General features: G+C 38.7%; 1 protein-coding gene across 2 annotated transcripts in view; it reads left to right on the forward strand.

The window, feature by feature from the left end:
* The first annotated feature begins 3064 nt into the window (after positions 1–3064).
* LOC122548194 (antizyme inhibitor 2-like) overlaps positions 3065–13328 on the forward strand; it is a 125429-nt gene continuing 115165 nt past the window's right edge. The window contains exons 1-2 of one of the 2 annotated variants that reach the window (XM_087986993.1): positions 3065–3221; positions 4345–4441. The gene's annotated coding sequence lies outside the window, so the exon portion shown is untranslated. The remainder of the gene's footprint in view (positions 3222–4344; positions 4442–13328) is intronic. The other variant, XM_087986994.1, reaches the window with a different exon arrangement.

Consider the following 13328-nt stretch of genomic DNA (forward strand, 5'->3'; position numbering starts at 1 on the left):
CATTCGAGACAGCCAAAGATAAGACTTTCATTGCTGAGGCCACATTTAGCACAATCAGTACAGGAAACAGCCCTGACAGAAAGAGTAGGAGTAGAGTGAGTCTGAAGCAGAACCTAAAGATGAAGGTGAAAGAACATCATCATGAGTGAATGTAGTGGTTACCAAAATGAATTGTGAGAATATGTGGCCCTTGCACATATTTGGTGAAGTTGTTTGGTAGTGGAAAGGTTAGGATTGTACATGTATTTCATGATTTACCTTGCAATGCTGAAATCTTTCTGATATCAAAGGAAGATATACAAATGTAATTTGGAATGCCATTCCTATTCCATTTGGAATAAGCCATGGGATCGCTGTGCTCTGAGTGGATTTGTGGTTTATTGATGCACATTATATTGAACTTTCACTACAATTTTCCTTACTGGTGCAGTGATTAAACATTTTTCCAGCTTATTCCTTCAGACATTTTACCACATTCCTGTGTATGCGGGATTGCAGTGAAGTCCCAAATTTTCTTCAGATCTATGAGCCCACAAATTCTTAATCCAGCTGTGCTGAATGTTGACCATGTCAATATTATCATTCAGAGTTCCCGCAAATAATAAAATAGGTTTGAATAAATGTGTTATGTATTACTGAAAATCTTTAAGGTGATGTTGGGATCCTACGTCAACAAGATATGTAAGGTTCTGACAAATTATGCATAAACCATTGACACATAATTGCATCTAATAGCACTCAGCAAGTAAGTATCATCGCAGCATCTAGTATGTCATAATGTGGGGGAAGCCTAAAGTAGCTACTTGAAGCCTGAACTGGATGTTTGTGAGATTCACTGTATCTTATCCTTAAAGGATGGGATGACATCTCATTGTGCACTCAGGAGGTGACAGGGTGAAATCAATTAATTCTCTTCCTGCTTGTTTTAATCAGTCACAGCTGATGAAATCTGTTGCTTGATCAGATTCTCTTCCAAGGATGACTTGGTCAGTTGTTTTTTTGCAGTGTCTTTTGATTTACGTTGTTTCTGCATTATGCTGTTCTGATAGCTGCAGTCCTTTGAATAAGTTGGTAGGGAGTTAGGAATATGCATCATTTGTGTTCATTTCAGCCATCCCCTTACTAGTGGACAATTTCTCAGCATGGAGTCAGGGATATGTGTTGGCAGAATTACGGTTCAACAAAATAATATATCTAATGGACATACAATGATACAACTTGAATCTCATTCTCCGCAATTTGCAAGCAGACATTTCTGAACAAAGCAAAGCCTGATGATACACTTTAGTTAAAGATCTTTGCACTGCTGAGGACATTGGAATAGCTATCAGCACACAAGCCCTTTGTGTCGGACAAGTGACAACTACACAGACATCAAAGCTTGGGAGCTGCTCCAGACTTTGAGTCAAAATTCCAGTAGGGTGAACCTTTATAACCATTTTACAAACAGGTCTTATTGGGTCAGTGTTGAAGAAATTTACTTTTATGATTGTATTGCCTATAGCACTAAAGGTTTTCCAATAATATTTGTCTTAACCCTTTCCCTACATGACAATTAGGATTTGATTTGTACATGCGCCCACAATAGCTGGTAGTTTCAATTTTAACTAAATCTACACATTGTAAAATTGGGTAACTTTAGGACATGTTCAAATTTTATTTCAATATCACTATAAAATTTGCTTTTTAAATATAATTGTCAGTATGCCATAATTTATGTCACTTGTATATTTTTCCTGTGTGCATTACAGTATGCATATATCATATTAGTGTGTCAGATGGCTATTTCAAAACCTTGTGGAGAGTCTGTACAGAAAAAAATGCCCCCATTTTGCCCCCACAACTATTCTGAAAAGTGATTAGAGGGTAATCTCAGTCCAAGCCTACGTCTATCCAAAAGGAGTTTGATCACTGTGAAAAAAAACTGAAGAGATGTACAAGGGAATAGCTTTCATTTTTTGCACGATTCAGGTTGAAATTCAATCGAATGGGTTCAAAGTGGCTATAATTGTATCAGACCTTGCTGGGTCTGCTTTAATATGATGATTTAAATGAATTCCAGCTGATAAACCAAATGGTGTTAGGATGTCTATCTTGGGAACAAAAGGGTCAGGGAAGGATTGTGCCATTCACTATAATATGACAGGTGTGTCTGCCATTAGACAACAGATATTTTTCTGTATCTGCTGCTTGCACAATAAAACAAACATTTACACAGGGTGAAACCCTTTAAAATTAGATTAACGTCTCCTCTTAGTATCTGAGCAATGCGAGAAATCAAGAATGCAGAAGCATTCATCTACTTATATAGGACTTTATTTTCATAGCATTCTATATCTTTGAAAATTGCTGAAGGCATGTGGTTTAAGTTTCGAGCAAGGTTAAGATTCCTGTATAGTTGGAAACTTTGAATCAATAGTAACTTTTTAGGATGACTCCCATGAAATATGCATTGAATGGGAGGGAAATATGCTGAACAACTTGTTTCTGATATCAGGGCAGAATAGTAAATTCCTGAGCTCAGTGCATTATTGATAGAGAACAGACACAGGAAAACTTGCCCAACAAGCTTTTCATACTGAAGAACATTTGAAATCAGAGCATGATCATTCCCTTGGCTCACTGGAATGCCTCAAAGCATGCAATTATACTGTGAGTTATTTTGAAATGTAACCACAACTATTGTGTAGGAAAGCATTTAATTTCCACCTGCAATATCTAATTGACAGAGTTTCAGACCCAAAAACCCACAATCACCTGATGAAGGAGCAGCTCTCCAAAAGCTAGTGTGCTTCTAATTAATCCTGTTGGACTATAACCTGGTGTTGTGTGATTTTTAACTTTGTACAATCCAGTTCAACACCGGCATTTCCAAGCCTTGAGGATTGGTGCTGTGACCTCAACTGTTTATAATTTATGTAAATTACTTAGACAAAGGATTGCAAGATATGATTGCCAATTTTGCTGATGACACAAAGATAGGTCAGAAAATAAGCTTTGAAGAGTGCACATAGATGCTAAAAAATATATTGATAGGTTAAGTGAGTGGGCAAAGATCAGGCAATGTAATATACTATGGGAAAATGTGAAATCATTCATTTTGGAAGCAAGTATAACAAAGAAGAATACAGAGGAACCTCGATTATCAGAATATCAATTATCCGAATTTCGGATTATCCAAAGAAGATCTCAAGGTCCTGCAAAAACGTTACATCAAAGAGGTAAGTCGATTTGGATTAACTGTACTGAAGAACATGTGAAAACACTGGCAAAAATAAAGGAACACAATCACCTCAATCTGGATATTTTTTACGTAAAGATTAGTTACACAGCCCTTTACAAAAGTAAGTGCTTTATTCCTGTCACTTTACTGGGCATTCATGAAAGAATGGCAGAGAAAGTAAATGCATGTGTGAGGCTGTGCTTCTGTCTTTCTATCATGACACGGAGTTCACAGAAACTGACAAACGCTCTTGTGATTGTAGAAGCTGTGTGGGACCTTGTTTAATGCTGAGATTTCATATATTTATGTGATGGTAAGGATTTAGTCCTTCTCAGTTTAACCTGTAATTTGCAGAATGCAAAGGTTAGTTTGTTTAAATAGCAGACTCATCAAAATTATAGATTTAAACTGACTCTCCGGTAGAGCACAGCATTAGATCAGTATGGCTTCCCATGTTTAAAAAAAATAGATTATACAAATAATCAGTCATCTGAACAAAATAGTGCCCACCCAGCTCGTTTGGACAATCAAGGTTCCTCTATATTATCTACAGTGCACTGGGGAAATGACATCCTAAGTACATGAACAAGATTGGTCATCTTATTTCGGGAAGAATTAACTTTCTGGGGGAATTTTGGACTCATTGTAATGAGGTCAGCCAGGTCGTCCTCATAGAATAGGAGTTCCTTGATTGGGGCTGTTAATTGAGTTCAATCATGAAACCCTGGCTGACAGATATAAAAAGGAGTGTCAGACATCCTTATCACTCTGAGAGCTGGCTCTGAGGGCTGGCTCTCAGTGTCAAGAACTCTCCACATATAAATAAAGGGTGACATGGTGACTGGGGATACTGGCCTCTGTTGACTAATTTCACAATTCAGAGAAGGTTTTTGGAACTAATACCTGGAAATGGTGTGTTGTCTTCTGAGACTGGGCCTATCTCTGCTGGAGTTTAGCAGCATAAGAAATGATTTGATTGAAACATAAAATTCAGAAGGGTCTTGAAAAGGTAAATGTGAAATGGATGTTTGCATTTATGGGTGAATCTAGAAGAAGGGTGCACCTTTTAAAAATAATGAGTCAATTTATTAAAATGGAGATTAAGTGAAATTTCTTCTCAGGTTACAATCAAGTTTCAACCAGATCAGTGATGTTATTGATTGGTGAAGCACGCTTAATGGGATGAATTTCTTACTCCTGCTCCTGATTCACATACAGGTAGGCAACCCGTTATCCAAAATCCCAAAATCCGAAAAGGTCCAAAGTCTGAAGGTTTTTTTGTGATGTTCTTTTCTCATTAACAAGGTTGTTTGGCGTGCAAACAGGTAACCCAACTCCAAACCAACTCGATGTGTGTCACTCAGATGTGACTTGTGGGGGCGTGGCCCAGCATTGGCAGGCCTCAATTTTGTTTCAGGGCCTGTTTTACTCACAGTAAGTCTGTTCTTTGGAAATACTTTTTCAAATTTCACCATGAAACTGCCACTTATTCTGAAATTTGAAAAATTCTGAATTCCGAAAAACAGCTGGTCCTGAGCCTTTCGGATAAAGGATTGTGCACCGGTATTTGTAACTTCTTAACATTTTGTTCAAACTTACAAGTACTTTAGAATTGTAATGCTCGTGACTTGGCTAGGAATTCTGATATTTCTGAGGTATTATGTTATATCGATCTTCCATTGATTATCCTCTGTAGTAAAATGTATAATGCTATGAAAACTCATCTCTTCTTCATTGGAACATTTTAGAAATGTTGATGCTAAAATGGATCCACAACTTGATTCAAATGGCGGAAGATGGAGTCTCCCCCTCCAGTGAGTCATTTAATTGTCCACCATGTGGATGTGGCTGGGCTGGCATGGAAAGTCAGGCTCCGGTTGAGTCCTTGGCTGATGACTCCAGAGTTATCCATGAGGTAGCAGATGATGGAGGTTCAGCATGAACTCTGTGAAGATCTGCTGCAAATTTCAGAGAATGTGTGACTTGGGTCAAAGGCCATGGGAATTGCAAATGATGCCTTGTCTGCAAATGTGACCTCCTCAATTGAGGACCAATCCTGAATGTTTCATCCAGTTTATGCCTTATTTACAAGTAACAATAGTTCCTAAATTCCTGCAATCTTAGCTCTTAGCAGACCTGAATGACTCAGCATAATTCCATTCACACAACAGTACATTGGAAAGCCTCTTATCAGTTCCTGTTATTTTCAGCCTTTTCCAACAGTGAACCAGAAGAAGCTTAAAGATTAGTCACATCTGGCAGTTACATGGAAAAAGTAAATATACTATTGCATTCAACAGGACCCATAGTTCTTAACATTATAAATCACCAAAACATAAACAATTCACAAATATCTTTAAAGAGATGCTACAGAACAATGACAATTACTTTAATCTGAAAATAAATTAAAGTCTTGAAAGAAAAGCAAGATTTATGAGAAGAGGTCAGCATCTTGAGGAATCATTTATAATTTGATTAATGATTAGTGGAAGATTATGACGAGAGAGGTTTGAAATCAAAATTCACAAGGGAGAGAATTAATGATGAACTTATCAATAAGTTTTTGTCAGAATTATTACATTTCAACATACCACACGGGAGAAAACTATTTAGATTGTGCTGGTAACTGAAACCAGGAAAATCACAAACAAATGTTGAAATGATGGCAGACTTATCAAAGGACAGCATCACAATCTGTTCACTTTATAAGGTTTAAATACTTAAAAAAAGGCATGTGACAAGACAAGATAACACAAAGACTATACCAGGCAACATATACTAAATGTCAGTGTCAGTGCTTTGGAACAGCATAAACCTCACAAGCACAAGCAGTGTCCACTATGACCACAAAATGCTAAGTTTGTAAAGCTAATGATTGAATGGCGGAGTGGACTCGATGGGCCGAATGGCCTTACTTCCACTCCTATGTCTTATGGTCTATAGGATTTTCAAAAGATGTTTAGAGATATCGTAGACATATAGAGCAGTAAAATGTCAAATGCCAACTTTTGTAATGCTTTTAATGTGGGAGAACTACAACCTCATGGATAACCACAAGCCATAAGCATTAGAAAATTAGAAAAAAAGAAACTGCATTTTTAGGCAAATTCATGTTCCAAGAGATTTGAGTTCAACAGACCCTGTTTGTCAATAATATTTCATTCATTTTAAACTTGATATTGGGGTGTTTGTCTCTATCTTATAAGATCAAAATTTTTTTGAAAAAATAAAATTTACAGTCAATAGGTATGAAACTATTACTCCAGTGGCATCACTCTCAAGTTTTGTACAGGTCTGTCTGCCACACATAGTGTAAGAGAGTTAAGAATGTATATATGATTTACAAAAACTACTTCCACTTTTGAGCAAACATATATGTTTTGACCTCAATGTCCTTGAGGGAGCAGAAGCTCTTCAGCAAGTTCAAAGCGAGAGAGAATAAATCAACGGAAACCATAATTATGGTAAGTCGATTCAAACAGAAGCCAGAGTCGAAGAGTGCGGTGCTGGAAAAGCACTGCCGGTCAGGCAGCATCCGACGAGCAGGAGAGTCGACGTTTCAAGCGTAAGCTCTTCATCAGGAAGCTCAGATGCTCCTGAACTGCTGTGCTTTTCCAGCACCACACCCTTCAAATCCGATCTCCAGCATCTGCAGCGCTCGCTTGCTCCTCCACAAAGAGAAACCAGTCAGGAACAAACTCTAATCATCTAAGAGATTAACAGGCAACTGATAGAAGATTTCACTGGGCCTCACAGACTCATAGCAAAATGCAAAAAGACGCACTCCAAAGACATTACCCATGTTGGCATGAGAGAATTGATGCAAACTGCTAACAGTCAGAAGTACATGATTGGTGGCAATATTTTTCATTCCTATCATCGCTGATGAACTCTCAGATGGTGGAGGTGTTTGCAAGCTGAAGCAAATACTGACAATAAAAATGAAGAGTACATCCAGGTGAGCTCATCGAGGGATCAGGAACAGAATTTGTTTGCAGAGCTAATTGTTATTGCAAAGTTGATTTTGGTGTTATATAATGAGATAACAAAAAAATTCAAGAAACATTTCAATTTCTCATATTCCAAAGTAGCGTTATCAGTACCAGTGACAGTGGTCATGCTATAAAAGGCAGCAATCCTCAATATCATGACTGAGGATAGGAAAATGATGATGCATCAATACAACAACCACAAAAAGGGAATGAAGATGTCCAACCTCAGCAACAGGTTGAAGTAAGGAGATTATTTACTTCAACACAGATCTAGCAGCAGATTGAGAATAAAGATTTACTTGCACAAACTGAAGATTAGCTGCCTTACGTCCAGCGAAAAATGGCAAATATTTCCAGATTTCTGGGATATAGTCAAACAGAAGAAAAAAAATTGAGTTATACAATACATGATAATGCAAGGAATAAAGTATTTGCTTCCGCTGAGCAGCCATCTTCATGTTGGAAATTCATGAGATTAAGGTCCCCCAGAGGCTGTCATGGGCAACTGCTTGATTCAGCAGGGAAAGGTTCCCCTGTGAAAGACATTCAATAGATTACAGGTCCTCCAGATATGACAGTGAAGCAACTCCCTGGGTCAAAGGGAGTGATACTTTCTATGAAGTACATCCAAAAGATAGAAGTTCATCCAAAAAACAGACATTTTAGAGAACATGGGAAGTCAAGATCTGAACCATCAAGAAAATCAGAATCAGGATCAACAGTCCTCAACCCAAGAACCAACCATTGGGTCCAAATCGATGTCTTTATTGATAGAGTTGAAAGCAAATGTATCTGGAAGAATTGTGAGATCTCCAGATCACCTGAATTTGAGAAACTGGATTTCTTGGAAGAATTGGGGTAGAGATAAATGCAATTGGATTCATGAATGTATAAATATTAACTTTAGTGATAAAGAAAGCGGTGAAAGTGGGGGAAAGTTGTAAAGGGTAGTGATTCTGAAAGAGTTAATCTTGGAGACTGTGTGGGACTTAATCCAGTCTCCTGTTGTCATACATTTTTACATGGGAAAATTGGGAAAATAGTTTTAGATCTTGTAGGCTCTAGATGTATCATAAATGTTTGCCAAAAGTGTAAGTAACAAATTCTGCCATGCTAATATAAGTTTCACCTAATTGTTATCATGCAGTAAACTTCATCTTGATCAGCCAAGAGTCTCTTCTTGTTAAGCCTTCATTAAGCCTTGTTCCTCCACTACCATAATTCAAATAGCCTTTATGCCCTGTTAAGGACAGAATAATGTTGGCAGCATCTTTTAACACACAATACTACACAAATGTACCTTGAAAATGTGATGATACCCAGGGTTTGTGGGACCAGTGGAGAAGTGATTCTGAGCAGTTGTCTGCACAGATATTTATCAAATGTTTTGCTGAATGCTTGAACTCTAAACCTTACAAAGAAAGGAAGTCAATGTGCAGGGGATGCCACTCGTGCAAGGCACAGACCAATGACGATTTTTAGGAGTTGAGTTCAAAGTGGAAATTTAGTCCATAGACTAGAGAGGTTCTTTAAATAATGTTTTCAGCAAAAAGTAGTGTCCTGGATGAAGGAAGGGAGGAAGCATTTTTTTCTTCAACTGTTTTTTCAGTCTCCAGCATTTGATTCCCAATTTTATGCACTTAATGGAGCAGGTAAATCAACAACTGCTATTCTGGATGTAAGTTTGCTCGCTGAGCTGGAAGGTTCGTTTTCAATATGTTGCATTCGCCATTCTAGCTAACATCATCAGTGAGCCTCCGGTGAAGCACTGGAACTAGCGACCCGCTTTCTGTTTATGTGTTTGGTTTCCTTGGGTTGGTGATGCCATTTCCTGTGGTGGCGCAAGTTTCTGTGGTGATATCATTTGCTGTGGTGATGTAATTTCCTCTGTTTTTCAGAGGAAATCAATGTGTTTGTAGATTGAGTTCCGATTGGAACCAGACATATCAACTAACACATTGATTTGGACCCCACCTCCCACCCTCTGAGGAAAGGAACAAGAAATGACAGCAAATGACATCACAGCAAATGACATCACCACATAACCTGATGTTATGGAAAGCATGGGAAGGGTTAAAGTATGAAGACTACTGGCAATCTGTGGTCTGTGAAAGACAGGATGGGATAAGAATAGTGGAATGCTCTTACACCAATTAGCAGAGTAAGGTTGAAGCTGAAAGGTCACTGTGGCGAGATGAGATAACAGTTAGTAGAGCTAGTTTCCCTGTTAAGTTTCATTATGACAAGATTGGGACCATAAATATTTGGGACATGACATTAAATATCTAATTAATAGTTAGTAGAGTCAGCTTGAGACAGGAGACTATTGTAATAGATGGAATAGCTAAATATCTATCATGACAGGTTAGTCTGGAACAGAAGATCACTGTAGCAGAGGTGATTTTAAATACCTAATCATGACATTAGGAAAATATTAAGTAGGGTCTGGAATGAAAGACCATCGTTGCAAGAGTTAGCACTAAATATCTAACCGAGACATTAGAATAACATTAAGTAGAATGTACAACTAAAGAGATAATGGGAACTAACATCACTGGTTTAATGTGTAGCTAGAGTGAGGTACTTTGATTAATATAGTTGGACATGCTGATAAGCTAACAGAAACATGACAAAAATAGATATAAAAATCCACAGACCCTGAGGTTCGTGGGCATCCGAGAATCTGCTTTCTCAGTGTCAAGGTTTTTTGTTTGCAAATAAAAGACCTACTTCTTGAAGAACTCTCTGCGTCTCCTGGTGATTCTCTACATTTTCTCCACAACAATGTTAACCAGGAAATGACATCACCAACCAAGGAAATGTAAACACTTAAATAGAAACCTAAATAGAAAGCGGGTCACTAGCACCAGTGCTGCAATGGAGGCTCATTGATGACACATAGTATGGTGACAAAACATAAGAAAACGAACCTTCCAGTTGAGCGAGCAAACTTACATCTAGAAACTTAACCTGAGCCACAAATCTTCTCCAAATGCGCTAATAACTGCCATTATTAGAAAGTGTGCACTATATCAGAATTAGAACAATACAATGCTAAAGCTTTTGTGGAGGTATAAGTACTGGTTGTCAAGTATTTAATTAGTAATTATTCATTAATTAACTACTAGATATAGAGGGCAGTTGAAATGATACAATTGCACAGCTGCAAGTGGGTAAAACTTCCTTTGTAGGCAGGAAGGCTGGACATGTTTAATCATACTGCCATGGAAGAGGTGCCTGGCAAATTCGGTAGGGGTTGGTCAGGAAATAAGTGACCTTGTCACTAACTCATTGGGCAATGTCCAGGCAACATATTTAAAAGAAGCATCAGTATGTTGGAGTTAAGGGGGTAGGAAACAAGTTCAGGAACAATGGCTTTCAGCATTCTCAATGCCAAGCCCATCAGTCAGACATAAAATACCCATCAGCTAGGCACCATGCCCTCCATGCCATGGCTCTACCTCTTGTTAAGATGCTGCCAAATCTGAAGACTTTGCTTGGTGGCCTCCTGGATTTCGAGATCCTCATTAATTACTAGTCATGATGAGACACTGAAGTGACTACTCAGGAGCATCATCTTGGCTCTGGGGAGTAAGACTGCTGTTATCCTTCTTACCTGGAACTTCGTGGATGCAGGTGTTGGAAGGGCGGCAGTGTCTCTGCCCCTAACCTTTCTGACCAGTCAAATAATTAACATAGAAAGAATAGACAAAGAAATTAAGCCTCAAATAAATGTCACAAAGCTAACGATACCAACAAGAAGGTAAGAGAACTTGAATATGTATGTTGTAATTGATTCATTTAACATTAGAGTAATAAGAAGAATAAGAAGAAAGATAATCATTCTACACACGCAAAGAGACACCAGAATAAAAACAAAGGACTGTGGATGCTGGAATATGTACCACAAACAGAATGTGTTGCAAAAACACAGCAGGCCTATCTCTCACTCTGCAGAAGTTGCTAGAGTTAATGTTTAAATTCCAAAAGAGGCATCGTGATTGGAATACTCTGTCATGAACTGCTAGGTACTAATTGTAATTTACTGAAGGGCTTAAGGGAAAGATGAGTCAAAGAGAAATTCCTTTGCAACAAATTGGAAGAGGAATCCCATTAATTTTTGGAAGTGAAAGGATATATTTAACTTAGGAATGAAGGTGATTGTCACAGCTTACAATAATCAGTCATGGAATCAATGGTTATGGGAATAAAGGATTCTGGACAATCGAAGATAGAGAATGGGAAAAATTGTGGCTGTAACAACTGCGCCTTTTTTGAGGGATTTTAAGTGTTAGAGATTATTTCCTTGAATTCTTAGAGCAGTAATTACACTTTTATGAGTTGTTGCATTGTTTTGGAACTTTGGGACAAAAAGAGATCAAAACAATGGCACTTTAAAAAAGGATGAAGAGAGAGAGAGCAAATAACAGTGGGAGATGAGAAAAGGATCAGTGGACCTACATAGGAGTCTGACTGAGCAGTGAACTTCCTCAGCTGACTGCCTTTGCTGTTAGTTTCAAGTCTCTCTGGACAATAGAGTTAAACAAACATTCACAGCTGACCTTGGAGAAACCCTAGAGAGCTCACAGCAGGGGACCAGCTAAGTGGCTTTTCTATAGAGTGTAACCTTACTTTTATTTTATAAATTCTCCATCGCAAGTGAGGTTGTTTGATCATATGGTTTATTGAGCTCTATAGCTTGATTAAACTGTGAAAATATAAAACATAAGTTCTAAGTTATTCTTGAGCAGTGTTTTTAGAGCAATAAAACAGTGCTGTTTTCTGGATTGTAGATTGTTAAGGTGCAAAGATAGCCTTTAGAACAATGATTTGCTCTTCCTGATGGATGTGAGGATTAGGGAACATTTCAATGTTCCAGACGCTTATGTCTGCAAGAAGAGTGTTTGGCTGTGAAGCCTATCAGATCACATGGATGAGTTGGAACTTCATTTAGAAGCAAGGAGGAATTTATAGGAGCTGGAGTGTGATGGGTGGCAGTTTCAGGAAGGTAAAAAAAAACCGCAGATACAGTCAGGTAAATGGGTTACCTCCAGGATAGATAGGAGAGTAAGGCAGGTAGTGCAGGAGTCTCCTGTGGCTGTCCCTGTCTCTGTTTTGGAAAATGTAGGGGAAGATGGATCTTCAGGGAAATGTAGCATTGATAGCCAGGTTTCAGGTACTGAGATTGGCTCTACCATCATGAGGGGCGCGTTAGGTTCCAAACAATTAATTGTGATAGTGTTGTGCTGCAAATGGATAGCAGGTCAGGAATGCGGTGCTTTTCCAGCACCACACTCTCGACTCTGATCTCCAGCATCTGCAATCCTCACTTTCTCCTAGATCAATTGTGATGGGGGTTCTCTCGTCAGAGGCACGGACAGATGTTTCTGAGGCCAACAATTAGACATCAGAATGATGTGTTTCAAGGATATCTTGGAGAGGGTGCAGAATAATCTCAAAGGGCAGAGGGACCAGCAGGAGGTCATTGTATGCATTGGAATTAATGACATAGGAAAAGAAAATGAGTTTCTGAGGAGAGAATATAGAAAATCATGCAAGAGGTTAAAAAGTAGATCCCTGAAGGTAGTAATATCTGGATTACTTTTGGTGCCATGATCTAAGAAGATAGAGCAGATGAATGCAAGGTTGAGGGGCTGGTACAGAGGAGAAGAATTCACATTTTTGGACCACTTGAATCCCTTCTGAGCCGGAAGTGACCAGAATAAGAAGGACAGGTTGCACAAAAACTGGAAGGGGACTAACATATTAGCGGGGAGATTTGCGAGAACTGCTCGGGAGGATTTAAACTAGTAAGTGGGGGTAGGTGTAAATACCCAAGGAAATACTGAGAAAAGGCACCTGTCTGAGAGTGTTGCAGGTGGGAAAAGGAGCAAGTCAAACAGTCCGGCAGGAACAAAGTTGAGAACAAGGTAGGACTGATAATTAAACTCCATTTATTTCAATGGTAGAGACCTAACAGGTGAGGCAGGTGAACTCAGGGCATGGTTGGGAACATGGGACTGTGGTATTAGAGAGGACAGGATTGGCAGCTTAATGTTCCAGGGTATCGGTGGCAATTGGAAAGATAGAAAGGGTATCAAGAGCAGAGGGGA

This window comes from Chiloscyllium plagiosum, unplaced genomic scaffold (assembly GCF_037043375.1).
Source record: "Chiloscyllium plagiosum isolate Xiang-an unplaced genomic scaffold, Cpla_swu_hap1 HiC_scaffold_5, whole genome shotgun sequence".
Lineage (NCBI taxonomy): Eukaryota > Metazoa > Chordata > Chondrichthyes > Orectolobiformes > Hemiscylliidae > Chiloscyllium > Chiloscyllium plagiosum.